Source organism: Caretta caretta, chromosome 28, assembly GCF_965140235.1.
Source record: "Caretta caretta isolate rCarCar2 chromosome 28, rCarCar1.hap1, whole genome shotgun sequence".
Taxonomy (NCBI): Eukaryota; Metazoa; Chordata; order Testudines; family Cheloniidae; genus Caretta; species Caretta caretta.
In genome coordinates, this window is record NC_134233.1 from 4,474,958 (window position 1) to 4,489,444 (window position 14,487).

Consider the following 14,487-nt stretch of genomic DNA (forward strand, 5'->3'; position numbering starts at 1 on the left):
GCCCGTCACACGAAGCCACTGCACAGACCCAAACACACACCCAGGGAGCCCATCCAGAACAGTGTCATTTTCAGAAAAAGCCCAGCTAACCCGCCACTTTACACCCCGTGAACATCTGACACCCACAGCCTGGGACTGCTCCCTTGTGTATGTCTGAAAGCAAAGTTAGGGAGTGTAAACAAACAGTAGTCCAGGTTGCTCTGAGACCTAATTCAAAGTTAAACATGCAGGAAGTTAACACACTGTTAATCTTTCATCAATTTACCTCTACTAGCAAATTGACACCAGTTATGGTACAGAATAAAAAACTAGCTTGGAACGCAGTCATAACTCCATATTAATAATGGTGCTCGCTGGTCACTGGCGGTGAGTGACCCTGAGCCTCAGCACATACAAGTGTGAGTCTCTTTGGGGGCCAAAGGAGCAGCTCTGGAGCTTCAGTAGACCTCTAGGGCTATGGCGTCACTGCAAAACGGGCATAGCGCTGATCAAGTACAACCCTAGTGGAGACAAGGCTCTGGAATTTCTACTTCCATGTAGCTAGGTGAGCTCAAGCTGAAGTGTGTGCCTGCGGGGGGGGGGGGGGTCTAGTGTTGACCTCAGCAAGTTACATGGAGGTAAAAACTACTTGTCCCTCGTCTCCACTAGGGCTGTATATTGAGATGCGGAGAATTTAAGGCCAGAAGAGACCATTAGATCAGCGTTTCCCAAGCTGTGCTCCGTGGAACACTGGTGTTCCTCATGAGGTGAAGAGGTGTTCCGTGAAAGAATCTAGAGTTTAATTATGACTCTTGCCCTTCATTTTTGTACTACTTTATAAGCACTTTCCAGTTCAAAATTGTTAGTTCAAGTTATTTTAAATTTGTATTTTTGCTTTGTTTTATAAAATAAAATATATTTGAGCATAAATAACGCAATTTTTTATTTGAAAACCAAACGACTACAGAATAATATTATAAGTATTCGGTAATAGACTAAAAAGTGCTCCGTGGCCAAAACAGTTTGGGAGACGCTGCATTAGATCATCCAGTCTGACCTCCACAGGCCCTTCCACGTCACTCAGCTACCCCTGCATTGAGCCCAGTAACTTGCGTTGGACTAAAGCATCTCCCAGAAAGGCCTCCAGCCTGGATCTGTAAACATCAAGAAATGGAGAATCCACCACTTCCCCTGGGAGTTTATTCCAATGGCTAATCCCCCTTTACAGAGCTATCACCCCTGTACAGGGTGACCACATGTACCGATTTTTGGCTCTCTCTCTCATATAGGCTCCTATTACCCCTCACCCCCCGTCCCGATTTTTCACATTTGCTGTCTGGTCACCCTACCCCTGTAGAAACAACTGTTTTGTTAGTGAAGATGTAGCCAACGTGTGTCAAAGCTCATGTCCGTGTGACAAGGCTGAATCCCCAGTCTGTCACTCCGAGTGCGGAAGGTGGGGGCCTGCAAGGCTTCTAAAAATTAATACTGGCCACTCCAAGCTTGTATTACACTCCCAAGGTTACAGCTTTTCTCTGACCTTGACTTGGTAAACGCTGCCACCACCCAAATGCAAAACAAAACAACAACAACAAAAAAACCCCAAAGAAAACCCTTGGATCCAGGAAGGAACACTTGGGAATTCCTCCCTGTGGGGTACCCTCAAGCCCTTTCATGCCCCTCCGGGGAAGAGCTGAGAAAGAAAACAAAGGAAATTAGCTGTTGCCACCAGCTAATCCAACAACATGCACAAACCTCTTAGGACACCAAAAATCCAATCCTGTTCTTAAAAAAGGTAAAAAAAAAATTTAAAAAGAAAAAAATATATCTAGAGCTTAGGCTTTTGCTAGATTTTAAAAGCGCAATTCCAAATATTAAGCACCCAACTAGCTTTTGGGGGGGTTCAGCTTAAAGGTTACAAGCAAACAATAGCATCGGGGTTAGCACAGAGGAGATCCCCAAGCCAAAATAAAAAAATAAACCTGACTGTGTCTAACGAAACATTCCCTGTCCAAATAATTTCTTCTAGGTATGGAAGATGAAATGTCATACCTGGTTCAAGCCTTACACAACACTGCTGCTCCATGTCTCCTTCTCCGGAGAACAGACAAAGGGAAAGTTTCTTTCTCAATTTTAAAAAGTTCTAACTGCCCATTGGCTCTTGTGGTCAGGTGCCCACTCCTTTCCTTTTACCTGCGGGCTTGTTAACCCGTTACAGGTAAAGCAGAGAACAGACAAGGAGGAATGTTACAGCTAACTGGCTGGCTGGGTGTTCATAAACGGGGGCTACCCCCCACCCTTCATTTATCACACCTTGTTCACTTACTCCTGGTCTCATTGCGTTCTGAGGATGTCTGAAAGCAACCTTGACTTCCAGCAAACTAAGTGTGGGGCTGGATTTGCTTCCAGGGCTTTTACAGAAAATAACTGAAAACAGCACACAGTAGCTGAAGACAATTGAAATAAGGATAAGAGATAAGGAGCTTTTCTGAGAGGGGATGCTCCCCAGAAAGGTAGTTTTTAAACTTATTTCTTGTCTTCATGGTTATGAGCTATATAACAACAACACCTAGCTCTTATATAGCACTTTCCACCAGCAGGTCTCAAAGCGCTTTACAAAGGAGGTCAGTCAGTATCATTATTGCCATTTTACAGATGGGGACACTGAAGCATAGGGTAAGGAAGGGCCTTGCCCAACATCATCTGAGAATCCACATCTCCTGAGTTCATTCCTCCAAGTTCACTTCCTCCAAACCAAGACCCCCATCCTGCAGCAACTGCAGCCCCAGGGGATGCACAATCTGGCGCAGGATCGGGTCCTACAGTTTTTGGCTGGATAATATTGTTCTATAGAGTCCTGTGGAAAAGAAAACCCTGCCGCCACCTGAACTCTGGGTCGCTCCAGCCCCACCAAACCAACATGGGATAAGTTCCCTTGGTCCTTCAGGGCGCTGGTGACTGAATCCTGGGCTGTCCTATGCAAGGTAGATCTGAGCTAGAAGAGTGAGTCAGGTTTCCTTTCAGTCACACAACTCTATGTTTAAATGTTTGTTCTATTGAGGTAAAAGTTTAGCAAAATATACATATAAGTACACAGGCCCTGCATTATCCCTACTGCAACCCAACAAACATTACTTTGCTTTTTCATTACCAAGGACACAATGTTTATGAGAGAGTTGTAAATACTGTTATATTAACCTCACATTTCATAATTCTGTCGAGTGATAAGGCAGCATATACTGACCTTGGGGCATGCCGCCTTTACCCCATTTCATACTCCAGCCTTGGGATATAAACACCTATGAGCCATCACTGGATTTTTTTTCTCAGTGGTTTGAGCATTGGCCTGCTAAACCCAGGGTTGTGAGTTCAATCCTTGAGGGGGCCATTTAGGGATCTTGTGCAAAAATTGGGGATTTTTCTCCTTGAGAAATTCAAGCACTTTGCAAACCAATTAAACCAGATATATATTTAATTAATAGATGTTAAGGTCAGATTTAAAGACTCCAAGTGATGGAGACCCCACTATGTCCCTAGATCCATTGTTCTGATGGTTCCTCACTGATAAAAATTTCTAGTCTGATTTTTGTCTCACTTCAGCATCTCATTCAGCCATTGTCTCTTAGATTAAAGAGCCCTAGATCATCAGCAATCTCCTCCATAGGGACAGGATAACAGCAAGCGGCTAAGGGCCGAGTTTCCATGGGAGTTTGTGGAAGAGCGTTTGAAGCCTTTATCGGCACATTACAAGAGTGAACAGCTATTGTGACCTGCACCAGATATGCCACACTCACTTCCTGCCTGAGGAGACTCCATCTGCATGAGGTGTGAGGCTGGCAGCTTGATGGAGAAGAAGGTTTGTGGTCCGGAGGAACAGCTGATCATGTTGCAAAACACCAAGGCTATGGCGAAATTCCTGGGTACTCAGATCCAGCCAGCACCATGGCAGATACCACACTGGGAGGCTGTGGAGTCCAGTGACCAAGGGAGACAAGAAAACAGAAAAGATGACTGGAAATTTGTTATCTCCGGAGGTAGGAGAACCCCAAGGATCTGCTCACAGCTGGAAGTATCAAATCGCTGCCAGGCGCAGAGTAAGGCATCTGAAGAGAGCAACCTCCAAGAACGAACCAGAGGGAAGGACCTACAGACATTAGAGAAAAGAACTGAGAACTGCTGCCAGCTCAGGCTAGACAGACCCAGACAAGCCCAAGAGAACATCCACAACTGGCCAAAGGAGACAGACAGTCCTTAGTGGGGACTGTATGCTAAGAAGAGTGGACAGGGCATTCTGCAATAGGTAGAAGCACGGCAGGACAGCTAGCTGCCTTCCGTGAGCGAAGATGAAGAACGCCACCACCAGAATAAACTAGATTCTGAGGTCAGCAGGAGAGACCCCTTCTGCAGTGACCTACAAAGACGCCAATTCAGACACACTTCTGCAGATCCTGGAACGTGCCTGCACAGGCTGGAGGCAGGGCTTAAAAGGGGAAGCAGAGCATCTCAGAAGGGGGCAGGCAGCGGAAGGGAGCAGACCTGTGCTCTGAACTCTTGGGAAGGGGCATCCCAGGAACTCTTGCAGCCTGAGGCTTGGAGATACAGACCTAACCAAGAGGGACGGGGGACTTTTGAAGCTCAGAGATTTTAATTTACCCTGCAGGAAGAGATGCTGGTAGGAAGCGATCCAGGGAGGCAGTTGCATTACACTCCAAAGTGCCGATCTCAACAGCCTACCGCTGGGCCCTGGATCAGAGTCCTGTGGAGAGGGTGGGCCCGAGCTCCCCTACCAACCCCTGAAAAGGTGACAATGACAGAAGTCTATCCCTTGGTGGGAACCTAACTGGGGATGATCCTGAAGGTGCAAGGGTCCAGAATCCCAAACCCCAACCCAAATGGGAAGCCTGGGAAGAAGACAACTCAGCACACCTGGCCTGACCACTAGGTGGAGCTGCCAGCGAGTGTTCCCCTTCACATGGTACAAACCCCCAGATATGTAAACCAGACTCAGTGTTATGCATCTGACAAATCCAAGCACAAAGGGGCATGTAAGGAGCACATGTTTAATTATCTCTATATTAATGCCCGGAGCCTGGGGAATAAACAAGAGGCGTTGGAGACACTCAGGTAGGAGAGAGGACACACGACATGGCTGGTATTACTGAAACTTGCTGGCTTGGATTTGTGACTGGAACGTTAAAAATCAATAGTTATAACTTGTTCCGTCAGGGCAGAATGGGAAAAAGGGGAGAGGTGGTACTTTACCTCAAAGGCGCCGTTACCTGTCCCAGACCATGCAGAATCACAGGACCACAAAGGCTAATGGATTAAAGTTCTCACTGATAAAAGTAAAACTGAGGATATGGGGGGGGGGGGGGGTACTGGTGGGCATCTGTTACAGACCACCTAATCTCACTAGGAAACAGAACAAACTGCTTCTTAAGCATCTGTCAATAACGTGTAGGAAGAAACACTGTTATTATGGGGGACTTCAACCTGGGAAACACTTGCTACACATTTCCTTTGGCTGGTAACAAAACTTCCTTGGGGTATATAAAAACAATAGATGATAATTTCCTAACACAGAGAATCCTGCTCCCAATGCAAAGGAACTCAGTATGGAACCTCGTTCTGAGGGACAAAGAACAGTTAATCACTGAGCTGAACATTAGCAGTTGCCGAGGTACCAGTGATCATGATCCGGTTGCATTTACTTTGTGCGAACAGAATACGGCACCAATTAGGGTCATGTGTACTTGCAGTTCTAGAGGGCCAATTTCCCAAAGCTTAAAGCAGCAGCTGGCTTAAGTGAGTGGGACCATGAATATATAGTGGGAAACGGTAACGAAAACTGGGAGGTGTTTGGGGAGAACTTACTTGATGACCAAAAAGCTACAATTCTGCAGACACAGAAAAAGTGAGAGTGGGCCAAAACCCAGCCTGGGTCAAAGGAGATGTGGGTTCAGCGATAAAACACACAAAAATCAGTATATAAGGGGTGGGGGAAAGGGGAAGTAACTGGCAATGAACGTAAGTTACAGTTAAACAATGTCGGTATCCTGGATTTCCAGGATGGTCTGTGCCCCCCGGCCTTTACACAGCCATGCTTCATTGTGCTGGGCCTGAGGCCTCCATTGTTTGCCCCATGGCTCTGCTAGTCAGAGATGGAGCCCTTGGGCTCCAGCCCCCCTGTTGTCAGAGGTGCCACGGCTTGTTGGAGGTGATTTAATTATGTTGACAGAAGAGCTCCTCCCACCAGTAGAGAGCGGCTACAAAAGTGATTGTACAGCGGCACAGCTGTATCGGTACAGCTGTGTCACTGGAAACTCGCTAGTGTAGACATGGCCTAAGTTCCGCTTCCAGCCAATGGAGCATGTTAGATTTTTTCTGCTAGATTGAAGAGCTGATTGTTAAATATTTGTTCCCCATGAAGGTAACTACAGCGTGTAATCAAGGCATCCTTTAACCTTCTTTTTGGTAAGCTAAATAGATTGAGCTCCTTGGATCTATCATTGTAGGCATGTTTTCTAATCCTTTAATCGTTCTTTCTTCCAGTTTATCAACCTCCTTCTTGAAATGGGGGCAGCAGAACTGGATACGGTATTCCAGCAGCTGTCAGACCAGCATCAAATCCAGAGGTAAAATAACCTCTCTACTCCTGCTCAAGAGTTTTCTGTTTATGTGTTTAGCTCTTTTGGCAACAGCATCACACTGGTAGCTCATGTTCAATTTATTATCCACCTCTGCACCCAGCGAATCCCCGTCCTGTAAGTGTGGCCTACATTCTTTGCTCCTAGATGTATACATTTACATGTAACCATATTAAAACGCATCTTGTTTGCTTGTGCCCAGTTTACCAAGAGATCCATATCGCTCTGTATCAGTGACTTGTCCTCTTTGTTTTTTACTAGTCCCCTTATGTCAGGGTTCCCTCCCCACTCTGAACTCTAGGGTACAGATGTGGGGACCTGCATGAAAGACCCCCTAAGCTTATTTCTACCAGCTTAGGTTAAAACTTCCCCAAGACACAAATTCTGCCACCACCAAGTGATTTAACAAAGAATTAGGGAAAGGACCACTTGGAGTTCCTATTCCCCCAAAATATCCCCCCAAGCCCTTACACCCCTTTTCCTGGGGAGGCTTGAGGATAATATCCTAACCAATTGGTTACAAAGTGATCACAGACCCAAACCCCTGGGTCTTAGGACAATAGAGAAATCAGTCAGGTTCTTTAAAAAAAAAAAGGTAAAAATCACCTCTGTAAAATCAGGATGGAAAATAACTTTACAGGGTAACAAAAGATTCAAAAACACAGCAGAACTTCCTCTAGGCTTCATTTCAAAGTTACAAAAAACAGGAAAAAACCTCCCTCCTGCAAAGGAAAAATTCACAAGCAAAACAAAAGATAATCTAACACGCCTTGCTTGGCTTTTACTTACAACTTTTGTAATATGGGAGACTGTTAGGATGGTTTATAGGAGAAGGAGTTTTCTGACCTGATGCTTCTCTGCTTCCCAAGAGAACACACAAAACCAAAGCCTTCCCCACCCCAAGATTTGAAAGGATCTTCTTTCTCCATTGGTCCTTTTGGTCAGGTGCCAACCAGGTTATTTCAGCTTCTTAACCCCTTACAGGTAAGCAGGAATTCTAGGCTACCCTTAGCTGTATGACACCTTAGTTTTGTGATTTTATGTTTCTTCTAGGTCATTGATAAACATGCTAACTAACGTAGGGTCAAGAACCGATTCCCTGTTTACTGTTACATTTTGTGACCTATTAGTTAGCCAGTTTTTAATCCATTTACTCTATGGCATGTTAATTTTATATTGTTCTAGTTTTTGAATCAAAATGTCACACAATACCAAGTCAAATGCTTTACAGAAGTCTAAGTATATTACATCAACACTATTATCTTTATCAAACAAACTTGTAATCTTGTCAGAAAAAGCTATCAAGTTAGTTTGACAGGATCTATTTGCCATAACCCCATTTTGATTTGTGTGACAAAGTGGTCATTTTTTGTAATATTTATATAAAGCCTATGTGTGCCTCAGTTTCCCCTACATGCTGCATTGTTACCTAGTGGGTGGAAAGGGATTGTTTGCTCTCTGGGCAGGCTAAACCAGAAGCGTGAGTGTTGCCTAGCTGTCTGGGCCATGCTTCCCATATCAGTGGAGCATCTGAGAAGAAAATGCCAAATCCAATTGCCAGGACACTGATGCCTAGCAACCAATAAGGCAGGGGGATAAGGATGTGACTGGTTCCCCCCAGCTCTTTGAGGTGCTGCCTGGAACTGGGGTACCACTGACTTTGCCTGACCCACCAGCCTTCACTCCCTTTCACCCTGTAGAGCTGTGACAAGCTGCAGACATGCTCCCGGCCTCACACTTTCACCACCACACAAGTAGGGACACACCTAGCTGCAGAAACACACAGACACTGAAATCACCTTTGCATGGGAAGGCTTAGCTAAGGAATTGCCCAGTACTCAAGTACACACATCCCTCTTGAGGGTAAACCCAAAATTGTTCCGTCTTGCACTGCAGAGATAACTGTACAGCATAAGCTCATGAAATTCACCCCCTCCCTCAGTGTGGAGAAGGCTATACACAGCTTTCTGCCCCAAGTTATGATTTCCACACACTACTTTTAGACAAAACAAGTTTATTAACTACAAAAGATAGATTTAAAGTGATTATAAGGGATAGCAAACAGATCAAAGCAGATTATCTAGCAAATAAAACAAAAACGCAATCTAAGTTCAATATATTCACATAATTGGATATGAGCAGCAAATTCTCACCCTAAAGGCAGTTTACAGAGAGTCTTGAAGACATGCTGCCCTTGCTTGCAGCTTAAAATTAATAGAATCATAGAAGATTAGGGTTGGAAGAGACCTCAGGATTTCATCTAGTCCAATCCCCTGCTCAAAGCAGGACCAACACCAACTAAATCCAACTAAATTCCAGATATTCCAGACACAGGGAAGGCAACACTCTAGCCTGGGTTCAGCCCTTCCCCCTAGTTCAGTCCTTTTGTTTCTCAGGTGTTTCCAGCAGCCTTCTTTCTCGGGCGGGGAGTCAGTGAAGAACGAACAATGATGATGTCACCCCCCTGCCTTAAATAGTTTTTGCATATGGCAGGGACCCTTTGTCTCCCAGTTTGATTCCCACTCCTGGTCAGTGGAAAAACACTAGTATTATCATGAAGTCCAGTACCAAGTGACTTGGTCACATGTCCCTGCAGCCATAACTCAGAGACTGTGTGCAGCGTCCCCAGGAAGGCTTCTCAGGAAGGCTCCCTGGCGGGTGACTAGCATCTTCGAAGACCTATTGTTCTCCCTAATGGCCTTTCCCAGCCATCCATCTAGACTGATTGCATTCTGCCTAGTGGGTGTTCCCCAGGTGTAAACACATTTGTAATAGATGCATAGACAATATTCCAAACTTCAGATACAAAAAAGATACATGCATACTAGTACGATAATCATATTCAGTAAATCATAACTTTTCCAATGATCTCTCACATGCCTTATCTTGCACAAAATACATCATAATTATGCCATACTCACATCACAGTAATATTACTATAAAGAATATGGGGCGTCATGCCACAATGAACTTCCCCACCTCTTCTTAGGGAGGCTGAACAGCTTCTCCCCAGCTCAAGAACAAAGGATTGGAGAGGTAAGAGGTGTAGGTTAAGGGTGGGCTGAGGGAAGCAGTCGGGACACACATCTGGGAGTCGAACAAAGGGGGTCAGACAGACATAAGAACATCCATACTGGGCCAGACCAAAGGTCCATCTAGCCCACTATCCTGTCAATGCAGGTGCCCCAGAGGGACTGAACAGAACAGGTAATAATCAAGGGATCCATCCCATCGCCCATTCCCAGCTCCTGGCAAACAGAGGCTAGAAATACCATCTCATAATAGCCATTGATGGATCCATCCTCCATGAATTTATCTAGTTTTTATTTTTTGAACCCTGTTGTAGTTTTGGCCTTCACAACATCCTCTGGCAAAGAGTTCCACAGGTTGTGCATTCTGTTAAGAAATACTTCCTTTTGTTTCTTTTAAACCTGCTGCCTATTAATTTCATTTGGTGACCCTAGTTCTCGTGTTATGAGAAGGAGTAAATAACACTTCCTTATTGACTTTCTCCAAGCCAGTCATGATTTTATAGACCTCTATCATATCCCCCCTTAATTGTCTCTTTTCCAAGCTGAATAATTCCAGTCTTATTAATCTCTCCTCATACGGCAGCTGTTCCATGTCTCTAATCATTTTTGTTGCCCTTCTCTGAACCTTTTCCAAGTCCAATATATCTTTTTTGAGATAGGGAGACCACATCTGCACGCAATATTCAAGATATGGGCGTACCATGGATTTATATAGAGGCAGTAGGATATTTTCAGTCTTATTATCTGTCCATTTCCTAAGAATTCCCAACATTCTGTTCTCTTTTTTGACTGCCGCTGCACATTGAGTATCCACTTTTCAGAGAACTATCCACAATGACTCCAAGGTCTCTTTCTTGAGTGGTAACAGCTAATTTAGACCCCATCATTTTATATGTATAGTGGGATTCTGCTTTCTGCCTTTTCTGTATTAGGATTGATTATTCTATTATTTCCCTGTAGTAATGGTCTGGATCAGGGTTCACTTCCCAATGTTTAGTCCTCTCTGCACAGCTCTATAATATGCCTCTCAAGGAACTGGTTACATGCCACCTCCCCCACTGTTTTCTGGAACTAAGCTTGTTTCTACTGTTGCGGTCACTTCTTGCAAAACTTTGCTGTTGCATTCAGCGTCTCAGCTCTCCCGCCAGCTGTCGCGGATTTACAGGTTGCTCTGACCCAGCCATTACAGTCGCTCTGGGACTGCTCCCTTCATTGTTCTAGGCCTGAGGCCTCCACATTTTGCAAGGGGGAGTGCCATGGCCCCACAACTCTGAGATGGAGGCCTGGGCCTCCAGCCCCTCTGCTTCTTGCCGGGGCTCCCCAGTGAGTCCAGCTGAATGTAGACCCCTGTGAGAGACTCGACCCCTTTGGCAACGATGCAGCCAGCAGGGATTGGCAGTGACACTGCACGGCCTGTTCAGACCACGCCCTCGTCATTGGTCACCTGGACTCCAGGACCAAGGGGGGCAGGTTTGTCTGGGAAAGCCAAACCGAGCTCAGAGCCTGTGTTGGCAGCATCCCCTGCCCCTCTGCTCCAAAATCCCTGGATTTCAGCTCTCTCTGCTACACAGCAGTCATCTTAACACCCCACACACCCACTTGGTCCCTTTCTCTCAGGTGCCGTCCTGCTGAGCACACACGTTCTCCTCTCCTTGACAGTTCATTCAAACCAACCCAGACCTGCCTGCTTATGACCCACACCCCTTGTCTCACCTTGTCCCAGAGGAAATATTAACCCCTTTACACCCAGGCTGTGGCAATACACAGTGAGTGGGGAAACGGAGTCATGCATATTGTTCATAAAAACATTACAAAAATGTCCACATTCTCCACAACAGGTGACTGAGAAGGGAAGTCAAAGGAACCACTGAAATATCAATGGCCAATACGGTTAATGACAATAACATCGAGGAAAAAAAAACACACCTTGTGATAGTACAAGTCCTTTGCTAGACGTAGACGGTTCAGTGTCAGGACCCCTGAGCTCTGCTGCTGACTGGTTGGGTGACCTGGGGTAAATCCCACGGCGCCTCTGAACCCCACTTCAAAAATAACCAGAGTTAAAGACACAACTCCTATCAGAGCCTTGCCAAACAGATTTCACCGGACCAAATCACAGTCAGTTCTCTTCTCCACTTCCCAGCCCTCCAGAGACTGACGGGCTGCGGCCACAGACAGAGCAGGAGGGACCGAGATGCCACCAAGGCCTCAGGCCCCTGCAGTGGCAGAGAATTGTTTGGGTGAGACAGGTTCAGATGATCCTAGCAGGATCCCTGCTCCATGCTGGAGAGGAAGCTGAACCCCAACTTCCCCTGCCCCCCCAAGGTCCCTGCCAGTCTGACTTGGGGCAAAACACCTTCCTGACCCCAAAACTGGCAATCAGTGTGACCCTGAGCCTGGGAGCAAGAATCACCAACTGGGCATCTAGGAACAAAGCACTTACTGTAACACCTCAGGGCGGGTGGCAGGGATAGCTCAGTGGTTTGAGCATTGGCCTGCTAAACCCAGGGTTGTGAGTTCAATCCTTGAGGGGGCCATTTGGGATCTGGGGCAAAAATTGGGGATTGGTCCTGCTTTGAGCAGGGGGTTGGACTAGATGACCTCCTGAGGTCCCTTCCAACCCTCATAGTCTATGTCTATGTCCTGGTCCATATCGTCCTGTGTCCTTCCTCCAGCTGTGGCCAATCCCTGATGCTTCAGCGGAAGGCGAAAGAAAACCAAAATGCACTGGGCCAATTGTGCATCTGCGGGGAAAGTATTCCTCCCTGACCCCTGCAGGTGACAAATTGAAGCCCTGAAGCATGAGCATTGATTGTAGAAATTGTCTAAGTGTAAAGCTGTGAGTGTTCTCAGCATGGTGAGGACCATGCAGCGCTTCCTCTGCTCTCCAAGCCAGAGCAAAGAGTATGGTATTTTATCCTGGTGCTGGAGCCAGAGATACAGGACAGGGGTGGGGTTATTATAAATGATGTGAACAGTGCCTTCAATGTGCTCTGCGCTTACACCACACAAATCGGACAAGGCCTTGCCCAAAGAGCTCGCAGACTGAATGAGGTAAGAGAGACAAGCAGCGCAAATCCATCCCACCTTCTTCTCTGCATTGGGTGAGAGCACAACGCTCTCCCTGCACTGGCACTGTGGGGCTGCCAGGCTTGGTTGCCGGGCTCCCATCTCTTTCTCTTGCCCTCTCTGGCTGCGTGTGGAAGCAGGATGCTTGTGCACTAGGAGACCTGTGGGAACAGATTTCCTTCTGAGAGCAGTAATGCTAATCCCCGCTAGGATGTTGCTCTGCCACCCGAGTCTGTCCCCTAGCAACAGGAGAGACAGCAGTGGACATTGGGACAATCCCCAACATCAGCCCCCCCATGGCATCACCATGGCAGTCCCCACCCTTCCAATTGCTTCTGCCTGCAGGCATTGCTGAATTTCAGCTGCTCTCTCTCCCTCAACCATGCTATGGGTCTGTTTGCCCTGAGCCCTGTTAGGAGCCAGTCCGTCTCCTCCCCTCTACAATGAGTCTGTTCTGATTCCATTCCAGAGCCACTGACCTTGGGGCCTGAACCCCCCGCCCGGGCCGGGATTTTACACTTGGCAGAAAAGCTTTGAGCCAGGATGTTCCAGTTACTTCAAAGGCAAAAGTGGCTCCAGAGTGGCAGGGTCAATGAAACAAGGTCTCCCCTGCTCTGAGCAATTTCTAGGGTCACTCGTCACATCTCTCCTTTATCTTTATCCCCAACCTCCTAACCCTTATCACCTCAGACCTGTTGGGCCCAAACAATAGAGCCCTGGGCCCCAAAGCCCCACATCTATCAGAGATTTCAAACCCAGACTGGGATCTGGGTCCCAATTGACGCCATCTTCACTATGAGGTGAACCACAGCCCCAGACCCCGGCAATTTGGGCTGTTAGAGATGGAGCCCAGATCTGAATTCGGTATCTTGGCCCATCTCTTACAGTGACCCATAGCACAGGGTGGGACTAAGGGGACCTTATGGCCTCTTCTTTCACGCACACACACACACACACAGAGGGAGCCAGGGAGAGCTGAAGAATGGTCAGTCACCTCAATTTACCCCGTCACGCTGTGTGGAGAGGCTCACAACTGTGAGTGCTGACCTCCAGGCAGTCTGTCAATAACAGGGCAGACACCCCATGCTGGTGCTGTGTTCTATAATTAGATTTCACCAAGCCAGTAACAACTGTGAGTTCCTGGATCACTCTACCAGCCTTACCATGGAGTCACAGACAGTCCCCTTAGACTCTCCAGTCTATCCTGCCACCCAGACAAACTGGACTTAGTGATAAATGGTCACTTACACCAAAAATCGCACCACATTCAGGTTGCTTCCAGTCCCAAGGCACCAGTCACTTATCCCAGATCAGTTGGTACCTTCAATCTTCTACCAAACACAACGCCCGCAGCCAGTCCTATCTGAAAGTTTATTAACTAGGAAAAAGAAATAAATAAACAAATGAGTTGCAATCTAGATCCTAAGAGTGACAGAGTTGTAGTGATCTGTCAATTCAAAGTGTCTTTGAGGGCGAACTCAAAAGGCAGCCCGTGGTGATTTCTGACTTCAGTTTGGTGTCTCCAGCCCTGTCAGAGTTCAAACAGTGAATTCGGAACTGTTTAAGAACACTTTGCTAGATGCCCGAAAAGCCACAATAATGACAGATGAACATACTGGTTAAAAAAAAAAAAAGACCTGGTTTAGAGGGGAAGTGAAGGCAACTATATACATATATATCTCAAATAAATGGAAGAAATGGGGAAGTTGGTAGTAATGAATATAAATCAGAAGCTAGGAATTGTAGAAAATTGATAAGGG

The 14,487-nt window shown here is 46.4% G+C and overlaps 1 long non-coding RNA gene across 1 annotated transcript; it reads right to left on the reverse strand.

Annotated features, from left to right (window-relative positions):
- Positions 1-8,623: 8,623 nt before the first annotated feature.
- Positions 8,624-14,101, reverse strand: LOC142070305 (uncharacterized). Its single transcript, XR_012666271.1, has 2 exons — positions 13,976-14,101; positions 8,624-11,700 (listed from the first exon to the last, which is right to left on the reverse strand). It is a non-coding gene; the product is annotated as an uncharacterized LOC142070305 (long non-coding RNA).
- Positions 14,102-14,487: the final 386 nt, after the last annotated feature.